The following is an 11,733-nucleotide window of genomic DNA, read 5'->3' on the forward strand; positions in this document are numbered from 1 at the left end:
CAAATTGACCCAACCCTAGTTAGTTGCATTTAGGCCTGAATGAAGTGAGTCCAATTCCAGCTACAAAGGAGTGTGCTGTTGAATGTGAACTACTCACTCAGCAACAGAGACCCCTAGTGGTTATTGTGTAACAAAGCAGTTTGTGCATTGTTTGGATAACTTGAATAATCGATTATACGGTGCTTACAAAGTGGGATTGTAACTTTAAAAAACTGAAAATAATAAGCATTTTTAAGGAAAGTAAAACTGCAATTTCTGATTGCTAGTTCAATGGGAGCAACCAAAGTTTAAAGTAAATTTTATAATCGAAGTACATATATGACACCATATACAACCATGAGATTGATTCATTTACTTGTGTGTATACTCAGAAAATTTATAGAATAGTAACTATAACAGGATCAACAAAAGATCAACCAGAGTGTAGAAAACAAACTGCAAATGTAAATATAAATAATATAAATATAAATAAATAAATAGCAATAAATAACAACAACATGAGATAACGAGATAAATAGTCCTTAGAGTGAGATTATTGGTTGTGGAAACATTTCAATGATGAGGTAAGTGATTGTAGTTATCCTCTTTTATTCAAGAGCCTGATGGTTGAGGGGTGGTAACTGTTCTTCAACCTGGTGGTGAGAGTCCTGAGGCACCTGTACCTTCTACCTGATGGCAGCAGCAAGGATTGGTAGTGAGGATCTCTGATGACAGGTGCTGCTATTCCACAGCAAAATTTCATGTAAATGTGCTCAGTGGTTTGGAGGGATTTATCCGTGATGTAGTGGGCCAAATCCACTACATTTTGTAAGAGTTTCCGTTCAAAGGCATTGGTGTTTTCATACCAAGCTGTGATGCAGCCAGTCATTATACTCTCTACTATACATCTATAGAAATTTGTCAAAGTTTTTGGATGTCATGCCACATCTCTATAAAATCCTAAGGAAGTAGAAGAGCTGCCATGCTTTCTTTGCAATTGTATTTATGTGCTGGGTCCAGAACAGATCTACTGAAACAGTAACACCCAGGAACTTAAAATTGCTAATCCTCTCCACCTCTGATCCTCCAGTGAGGACTTGCTAATGGCCTTCTGATTTCCTTCTCCTGAAGTCCACAACCAGTTCCTTGATCTTGCTGACACTGAGTGATAGGTTGTTGTTACAACACCACTCAGCTGAATGTTCAAACCCTCTCCTGCATGCTGATTGAGCAGCGCCGTTGATTTGGCCCGCAATAGTGGTGGTCACCAGCAAACTGAATGTGGCATTGGAGATGCACAAATACACAGACTTTAATACAGAGGCTGCAAACACTATAAAATGGGACAACAAACCATCAGCCAGAGAAACCCGGTGTGTCAGTGTTGTACACACAGCTGTCATATTACGTTATTTATTAGATAGCATCATTAAGCATAGAGTTTGGCAGCAAACTGAAGCTATATATTTTGTACCATTCTGTAGTAATCCCGTTCCTAGCACTTGGTCCAGACTCATCTATGCGAAAATGATTCAAGTACTCACCTAGACATTCCTTTAATGCTGTCTGCAAATCATTTCCAACCATTTTTCCAAGCAGTGCATTCTAAATATTTATCATTCTCTGTGTGAAGAAACCCACTTATCTCTCCTCTAAATTTCCTCCACCTTACCCTAAATCTATCTCCTCTAGCTTTATCTGAAATGGGGGAGAAGATATGGAGAGATGTGTAAAACAAAGGGAATGTCTATGATGTGATTTCAGATGCTTAATGGAGGCAGTTACCAGCACATTAAACTTCTTAGTGAAGACTTACATGAGAAGAATAAAAAGCCAACTTGATATAAAAATATAGAATTTGAAAAATGCTAGAAAACTAAGCAGGTCAGACAGCATTCATGGAAAGAAAAATAATTGAACATTTCAGATGAGGGAGTATTCATCAGATCAGAGAACGAAACAAGGAAATTAGTCTAGATAACAACGAGGATAATGGAAGGGAGGGGTGGAGCAAAAGGATAACTCAGATAGAGTGAAGTCATGTGGTGCGTGCGATCAGATTAATTACCATGACTGTGTAATTTATGGCTAATACACAGAATGGAAAACAGAGAAACATAGAAACATAGAAAACCTGCAGCACAATACAGGCCCTTCTACCCACAAAGCTGTGCCAAACATGTCTTTACCATAGAAATTACCTAGGGTTATCCATAGCCCTCTATTTTTCTGAGCTCCATATACCTGTCCAGGAGCCTCTTAAAAGACCCTATCATATCCGCCTCCACCACCGTCGCCAGCAGCCCATTCCATACATTCACCCCTCTCTGCATAAAAAACTTACCCCTGATATCTCCTCTGTACCTACTTCTAAGCACCTTAAAACAAAGTCCTCTCATGCTAGCCATTTCAGCCCTGGGGAAAAGCCTCTGACTATCCTAATGATCAATGCCTCTCATCATCTTGTACACCTCTATCAGGTCACATCTCATCCTCCGTCGCTCCAAGGAGAAAAGGCCAAGTTCACTCAACCTATTCTCATAAGCCATGCTCCCCAATCCAGGCAACATCCTTGTAAATCTCCTCTGCACCCTTTCTATGGCTTCCACATCCTTCCTATAGTGAGGTGACCAGAAAAGAGCACAGTACTCCAAGTGGGGTCTGACCCAGGGTCCTATATAGCTGTAACATTACCTCTCGGCTCCTAAACTCAATCCCATGGTTGATGAAGGCCAATGCACCGTATGCTTTCTTATGCAACAGCCTTGAGTGTCCTATGGACTCAGATCCCAAGATCCCTCTGATCCTCCACACTGCCAAAAGTCTTACCATTAATACTATATTCTGTCATCATATTTGACCTACCAAAATGAACCACCTCACACTTATCTGTGTTGAACTCCATCTGCCACTTCTCAGCCCAGTTTTGTATCCTATCAATGTCCTGTTGTAACCTCTGACAGTCCTTCACACTATCCACAGCACCTCCAACCTTTGGGTCATCAGCAAACTTACTAACTCATCCCTCCACTTCCTCATCCAGGTCATTTATAAAAATCACGAAGAGTAGGGGTCCCAGAACAGATCCTTGAGGCACTCCACTGGTGACCGACCTCCATGGAGAATATGACCCCTCTACAACCACTCTTTGCCTTCTGTGGCAAGCCAGTTCTGGATCCACAAAACAATGTCCCCTTTGATCCCATGCCTCCTTACTTTCTCAATAAGCCTTGCATGGGGTACCTTGTCAAATGCCTTGCTGAGTGATGGTAGGTAGAAATACTTCTTACATAAAGCTGGAGAATCCAATATCAAGTCCAAAGCACTGTTTTGAAGTGTGGTGTCAATGTTCTTTAATGATGAGGCTTTCCTGGACCATCCTGTTCTATTACTGAAGGAAACAGCAGGTGGATGGAATTGCAGAAGAAGCAAAAGAACAAAAAATATTTAAATATGGTTGCTTTTTCCAGTGGCCTAAAAATAAGTTTCAAGAATGTTATAGCATGTAGCCAAATGGGTATATCAACACTCTCAAATTGGAAAAGAGGTATTTTTTCATCTCTGAACCTGATCAAACAACATTCTGTAAATGTTGCTGCTTACACACTTAATCCAGGTCCAGAATCCCGAATCAGATTTATTATCACTGACTCACATGGTTTGAAATCAGTTGTTTCACAGCAGCAGTACAGCGCACAGACATAAAATTACAAAGCTATGAATGATGCATAAATGCAATAATTGGGTAGTGCTCATGAGTCATGGGCCATTCAGAAATCTGATGGCATAAGTGAAAAAACTGCTTCTGAATCGCTGAGTGAGGGTCTTCAGGCATCTATACCTCCTCCCCAGTGGCAATAACGAGAACACACATCCCATATGCTAAAGGACGCTGTCTTCATGAAGCACTGCCCCTTGAAGATGTCCTTGATGGAGCTGGCTGAGCCTATAACCCTCTGCAGCCTTTTGCAATCCTGTGCATTGGAGCCTCCATTCTACGGTGTGATTCAGCCAGGTAATGTATTCTCCACTATGCATCAGTAGAAGTTTGTAAGTCTATGGTAACATACCTAATCTTCTCAAACTGCTAACAAAGGAGATCCACTGGTATCGATGAGTTACCGGCGACTGCATCGATGAGTTAGACCCAGGACAGATCCTTCAAGATGTTGACAGTTAGGAACCTGAAGCTGCCTCACCCTTTCCACGGCTGACCTCTCAAGTTTGTTAGATTCTTTCCCTATCCACAAAAATATAAAATGATAAAAAATATGCCTAACAGTACAATCAGTTCCATTGGTTCACTATTTACTTTAAAAAAAGATTCAACTACAAACGTTTGTACAAATCATTTGCACAGTCTCAGATGAAATTCTGCCATGGTAGTGCCAAGGCAACATTAGTACAGCTCGAGGTGCCAGAGTTCAGAGTTCATTTCCAACATCGTCTATAAGGAGTCTGTACATCCTCTCCATGAACACGTGGGTTTCCTCCGGGAGCTGCAGTTTCCTCCCATATTCCAAAGACATACTGATAAATTGGTCATTGTAAATTGTCTTGAGGGACAGCTAGCTGGGGCTAAAATTGGTGGGATGTGGGGTGGTGCGGCTCATTGAGGTGGAAGAGCCTGTTTCACGTTGTAACTTTAAATAAACAGACAAATTGATAAATAGGTTTAAAAGGTATTTTAATAGCTCCTGGGGAAATGTTATCTACAAAACTCTCAGGACACCTCAATGGACTGAAACTCTCAATTATTGTGGACTTTGGGAATGTGCAGGCTGACCACTCCTCATTGCACATACACAGCACCTCACTGGAGTTAGGAGTGAGTGCACATAATAGACAATCTCACCTGGCCCCACAACACCTCCTGAGGAGATTGAAGCAACCCCACTCTAACCAGTTCTCACAGGGGCACCATCAGGAATGGGCTGACCAGCTGCAATACCATCTGCTATGGGAATTACAAGGTATCTGACTGCAAGTCACTACAAAGGATTGCAAGGACTGCTGAGAGGACCACTGGGTTTTTTTTCTTCCATCTATCACAGATATTTAAAAGAAGTGCTGTGTATACAGGACCCTTGGCATTGTCAGAGATGCCTCTCATCTGTCCAACAATCCCTTTGACCACCCCCCACCACCAACCATCAGTTAGGAGGTAATGTAGCTTTAGGACAAGAACTGATAGGAAGGGAAACAGCTTGTTCCACCAGGCTGTAAGAATACTGGAGCTCCCTGCCACCACCCAGGTCTCGTCACATATAAAGCACAAGCAGCGTTATACGGTTGACTATTTTACTTGTGTTTATTTGTGTTAATGTTACTTTATGTGTTACATGTGTGAGTTATACATGCTGTGTTGTGCACCTTGGTCCAAAGGAATGTTGTTTCATTTGGCGGAATACATGAGTACTGCTGAATGACAATAACTGAACTTGAGCTTGATCAGGCACAAAGGTGTATTCTAATGCCATGAAGTTTAGCAATAAGTTAACAGAATTATTTGATAAACTCAAGAGACTCTGAAATTGATGGAAATCTGGAGTAATACACACAAAATGCTGGAGGAACTCAGCAGGTTGTAGCATCTATGAAGAGCAATAAACATTTGACATTTCAGGCTAAAACCCTTCATTGGAGCTGGAAAAGAAGGTGGAAGAAGTCAGTAAAATGAGGGAGAGCAAGCTGGCAGGTGTCAGGTGAAGCCAGATGTAGGGGAGGGTGCCATGAGGTGAAAGGCTGGGAGGTGATAGGTGGAAAAGGCAAAGGACTGAAGAAGGAGGAGTCTGATAGGAGAGGAGAGTGGACCATGGAAGAAAGGAAAAGAGGAGAGCACAAGAGGAAACTTTTAGGCAGGTGAGGATAATTTTCTTAAATTTTCTTTTCTCGTATATACTGTTTACAATTTGTGGCTTTTAATTATCATGTATTAGAATGTACTATGGCAGCAAAACAGCAAATTTCATGACATATGCCGGTGATTTTAAACCTGATTCTAATTCTGATTCGGAATTATAGACTATTCTAATCACAATTTTAACTAATGTTTCAAATATCCTTCCAACTATAAAGATCAGATGCATATAATTAAGATTATACCCAACTCTTTAAAATCAATTACCATTTAAAAAATGTGAGGAATTACAATCCTAATACTGAGTCTTTTACAACTTAAAAGCTTGTTAAGCAGTAACTATATGTAATACATCATGAAAAACTCAGTTTAACTACTTAACATTTTTGGGTACATTCACAGTAAGATTAGTTTATAAATATCTAGGAGATTAGATTGAATTGAGGCTGGAAAATGTGCACTGGAATCTTTACATAAGTTAACAAGCTTGACAATTGGCCTGGCACAGAATGAACACAAAATTGTCCTTCCCTTTCATTATCAGAACCCCAGTGTCCAGAGAGCACAAAATGTGTAATTTATTGCTTGATGTATTTCCAACAGGTTCAATTTGATGAGTGGCTGTCCCCAGTTAAAACTACAATATACTGATTGAGGTTATGCATTTAATTCTTTAAGGCTTGTTTCAAATGATGTCATTTCACAGGTTTTGGACAAATAACACATGCCTTGAAACAGCATGAGCAAGGGTGAGCACCAGTTCTCTAAATATGTCCCTGGATATCTTGGTGGTCAAGATGGGGGAGCAAGGCCTTTTTTTTAATGGTAAAAAATTAAAACATGCTGCTATGTAGAGGGACTTGGGAGTGTTTGTGCATGAATCACAAAAGGTTTCAGTAGGCTATCAAGAAGACAAATGGAGTACTGTGTGCAGTTCTAGTCTCCTTATTTGAGGAAGGTTATACTGGCTTTGGAGGTGGTGCAGAGGTGGTTCACCAGCTTGATTCCAGAGATGAGCGGGTTAGACTATGAGGAGAGATTGAATCACCTGGAATTGTAGTCACTAGAATTCAGAAGAATGCGAGGAGATCCCATAGAAACATATGAACAGGGTAGATAAAACAGAGGCAAGAAAGTTGTAATTCAAAGTTGTAATATTAAAATAGTAATTGACTGGTAGGTGAGAGTAGAACTAGGGGACATTGCCTCAAGATTTGGGGGGAGTAGATTTAGGATGGAGATGAGGAGGAACTTTTCCAGAGGGTGGGGAATCTGTGGAATTCTCTACCCAATGAAGCAGTGGAGGCTACCTCAATAAGTATAATTAAGACAAGGTTGGATAGATTTTTGCATAGTAGGGGAATTAAGGGTTATGGGAAATGCGTCCATGGCCAGATCAACCATTGAATGATGGAGCAGGCTTGATGGACCAAATGGCCAACTCCTGCTCCAATTTCTTATGTTCTCTACTCATGGGAGGGGGCCCAAGAGTCCTGTAGGTCACTTATGAGGTGGAAATGGAAAGATTTTGCACAGGAGGTCAATGCTAGGAATGCATTTCCAATGATACGGATGCAGTGCTGCAATGAAGTCAATGGCTCCACATGTGAGATTGAGGTCATTGTAACCATAATAAATCCCATTTCCCTGTAATTACACTATTAACTGATCTACTTCTTGCTCAACCTCACCCCCATGCCCATCATACGCCCAACAAAATTCTCTATCAACCAGGATTCCATGCCAACATTGATATCCTTCAATGTTAGTGGATATCCTTCAATATCCATTATTTACGCCTACAACATCCTGCACACAGCTACAGATGTTCATCCAAGGCAGACAGACTATTTGAGTAACACACTCAAAATCATTTTCCTCTTGTAGAGAAGGCAGCACGTAACAGGTACCACCAGAAGACTACAAAGGCAGAACTCGTGTGTGGCAGCTCACCAGACTGACAGTTGATGCAGAGTCCCTAGCCAGTAATAGTGCAGGAATCATTAAAACTGGAGATCTGCTGTTAGTAGGAGCCTTCATTCCCATGCCACTAGGTTCAGGAAGTTATTAACTTTCTGACATCAGACTCCTGAACCAGCATGGTAACTTCACTCACCTCAACACTGATCACTGAACAAAACCTATGGACTCACCTCAAGGTCTCTACATCTCATGTTCACAGTATTATCTATTTATTACTTATTTATTATTTGTTTTTTAGCATTTGCACAGTCTTCTTCTGCATATTAGTTCCTTGTTAGTTTTTGTTTGTTTGTAGTATTTCATTGATTCTACTGCATTTCTTTGTTCTACTGTGAATGCCAGCAAGAAAATTAAGCTCAAGGTAGTATATAGTGAAATATATATATTCTGAAAATAAATTTACTTTGAACTTTGCTATTTGTTACCTCTCTTTCTGCCCTTTTCCTCATGCCTTTCATAGAGTCAGAGTCATAGTTATAGAACACTACAGCACTGAAATAGGCCCTTCATCCCATCTAATCTGTGCCAAATCATTGTTTGCCCTATCCCATCGACCTACGCTCAGACCATAGCCCCCCATACCCCCCTCATCCCTATATCTATCCAAATTTCTCTTAAACGTTGAAATCGACCACTTGCACTGGCCGCTCATTCCACACTCTCACCACCCTCTGTGTGAAGAAATTCCTCATTCCCCTTAAACATCTCACCTTTCACCCCTAACCAATGACCTCCATTTGTAGTCCCACCCAACCTCAGTGGATCTGTCAGTCCTGCCTCTCCGGCAACCATTTTCACTAATGTCTAAAATGTCACAATTCCAGGTGTTGATCCTTGCCCTGAGTTCATTCGCCTATTTTTTTGCATTGTATACACAGCTCAGAACACTAGTTGCACCGTGCTCAACCTTTTGATTCCTGACTTTGAGGTCTTATCAACATCTGTCTCCACAACCTCTCCATTCTGGTTCCCATCCCCCTGGAGCTCAAATTTAACCACACCATGCAACATTTACAAACCTTCCTACTCGGATAATAGACCCCCTCCAGTTCAGGTGCAAACTATTCTTTCTGTACAGGTCCCACCTTCCCTGGAAGAGAGACCAATGATCCAAAAATCTTGTGCCCTCCCTCCTACACCAACTCCTTAGCCACATATTAAATTGCATAATCTTCCTAGTTCTGGCCTCAGTAGCACATAGCAGGGATAGCAATCCTGAGATCACAACCCTGGAGGTCTTGCTCTTTAACTTAGCACCTAACTCCCTGAACTCCCTATGCAGAACCTCATCACTCATCCTACCCAGGTCATTGGTATCTACATGGACCATGACCTCTGTCTGTTCACCCTCCCACTTAAGAGTGCTGAAGACTGGAGCCAAGATGTCCTGGGCCCTGGCACCCGGGAGGCAACATACCATCTAGGAGTATTGTTCTTGCCTACAGAACCTCCTATCCACTCCGTCATCACCACAGCTCGCCTCTTCTCCCCCCTTCCTTTCAGAGTCACAAAGCCAGGCTCAGTGCCAGAGACCCAACCACTGTGACTTTCCTCTATTAGGTTAACACCCCCCCCCCCACAACAGTATCCAGAGTGATATACTGTGCCTGTTGTTGATGGAGATGGCCACAGGGGTACTCTCTGCTTTGTCTCCTTAACCCCTTTCCCCTTCCTGACTGTCATCCAATCTCCATTGTCCTGTACCGTAAGTTTAACTACCTCTCTATATATCCTGTCCATCATCCCTTCAGCCTCCCAACTGATCTGGAGTCCATCCAGCTTCAGCTCCAACTCCTTAACGTGCATTGTAAGAAGTCGCAGCTGGATGCACTTCTTGCAGTTATAGTCGTCAGGGACACTGGAGGTCCCCCTACCTTCCCACATCCTGCAAAAAGTGCATTCCACTATCCTGCCTGGCATCTCTACTGTACTAGCTAAGCAGATATAAAGAAGGGAAGGGGAAAAAAACACTTAACTTAGAGGGTTTTTTTTACTTTTACTTTCTTTGACTGAAGCTTCAAGGTCACCTTTCTGGCTCTGTCCACTCAGACCACGGATGCTGCGACGATACGTTCTCCAGTATGCCACTAGGACTATTTACAATCTCCACTGGGGGGGTATTGCAATGTGTCCTCCCAGAAGGATTTAGGTTGCCTTTGTCAGAATGATGACATTCATGGTGCCAGCACTAGCACTTTATCAATCATTGTCAACCAACTTACATAAGTGTCATTTGTCATAGAGAGAAGTGTGGTCTGAGGCTGCACCACCTATGCCTAAGCCCTAGAGATACCTCTGAATGAGGATAATATTCTAGAAATATCTCAGAGCAAACCACAGCATAGAGACGGGCCCTCACGCTCAGCATTGATGCCAACAGTTCTAATCCTTGTAGATCTAAGTTCCGCCTTCGACACAATTGACCACAACGTTCGCTTAGATTGCCTTCACAACTGGGTTGGCCTCTCTGGTTATGCCCTTAATTGTTTTTGCTCATATATCTTAGATAAAATTTGCCTTTCTTGGAGACCAATTTTCTAAGAGATGTGATGTACCTCTTGGTGTTGCTCAGGGGAGTTGTGTTGGTCTCCTTAGGAGACATCATTAGAGAGAATAATCATGATTTCTACAGTTATGCAGATAACATGCAATTGTATATCTTGGTTGGGTCTGACAATGATGACAGTTTACCGTCTCTGACTTCTGGTATGGCTGCAGTAAACAAATGGATGAACAATAATTCCCTAAAACTAACTGAGAATAAAACCGAACTACCTTTGGTTGGTCAAAAAGCCAAAAGAGATCGACTTCTTGATAAACGTGAACTTAAGATCAGAACTAAAAAACCTTTATGTTATCCCTGATCCCAAAGGTACATTTGTTTCTGTCACATAATGATGCTGAAAAACGAATTCACACCTCTTATACTGAACAGTCTAGATTACTGCAATGTACATTTACTGGCTTTCCAAAACAATCTATTGACAAACTTCAACTCATTCAGTACAGCACTGCTAAACAATTAACTAAAACTAGCAACTCTGCATTGGCTTCCTAGATCTTACAGAATTGATTTTAAGGTTATCTTACTTGTTTTTAAAGCTCTTAATGGTCTGGGAACAGATTACATCACAGAATTGTTCTCGTTTTATAAGCTTGCTTGAGCTCTCATGTCTTCTTCTGCCAGTCTCTTAAATTTAAACCAGCTCCCTCAAAAGATAATTGGCAGGTCAGCTTTTTCAAATTCGCTCCTAATCTAAAACTATAAAGAATGCAGACTCAGTTGACATTTTTAAATGCCACCTCAAAACCTATTTATTAAACTTTGATGTTTTGTCATTTATTTTCATGTTTAATTTTATTTTTATGTTTCATTTTACTTTCATGCTTTCTTTTTATTCAACAGTAAACCACTTTGAACTCATGTTTGCCTTGAATTACATTGTGTGAAAAGAGCTCTACAGTATAAGTTATTATTATTATTATTTCTACTTTAATTTTTTCTCAGCTCAAGCTGGTAAAACCTGAGTTATGAACATAGCCAACCATACTCATTTCTCAGTTGCTGGGAGCTTTCAGATTATTACAGTATATTAACATAGATATTACTGTGTAGCCCTAATTGTTTAATGCTATTGTGTAGTGACTTTGGGATGATACCAGTTGTAGATATCACTATATATAATTTTACAGTATATAAATGTATTATACTCTGTTCATATTCCATAGTCCTTCAATTCAATTTCCTCCTTTAATTCACCATATATCTGGTCTTTTTCACTTACTGATTTCTAAATGTTATGTGTGTTTGAAATGGTTATAACTATGAAGTTGCTCTTGCTTATTTATCAGGCTTGTGTTTATAGTAAGGTATGATCTGCATTATGAGTTTGTAATTTAAAGCAAGAATA

This window comes from Hypanus sabinus, chromosome 3 (genome assembly GCF_030144855.1).
Source record: "Hypanus sabinus isolate sHypSab1 chromosome 3, sHypSab1.hap1, whole genome shotgun sequence".
NCBI lineage: Eukaryota > Metazoa > Chordata > Chondrichthyes > Myliobatiformes > Dasyatidae > Hypanus > Hypanus sabinus.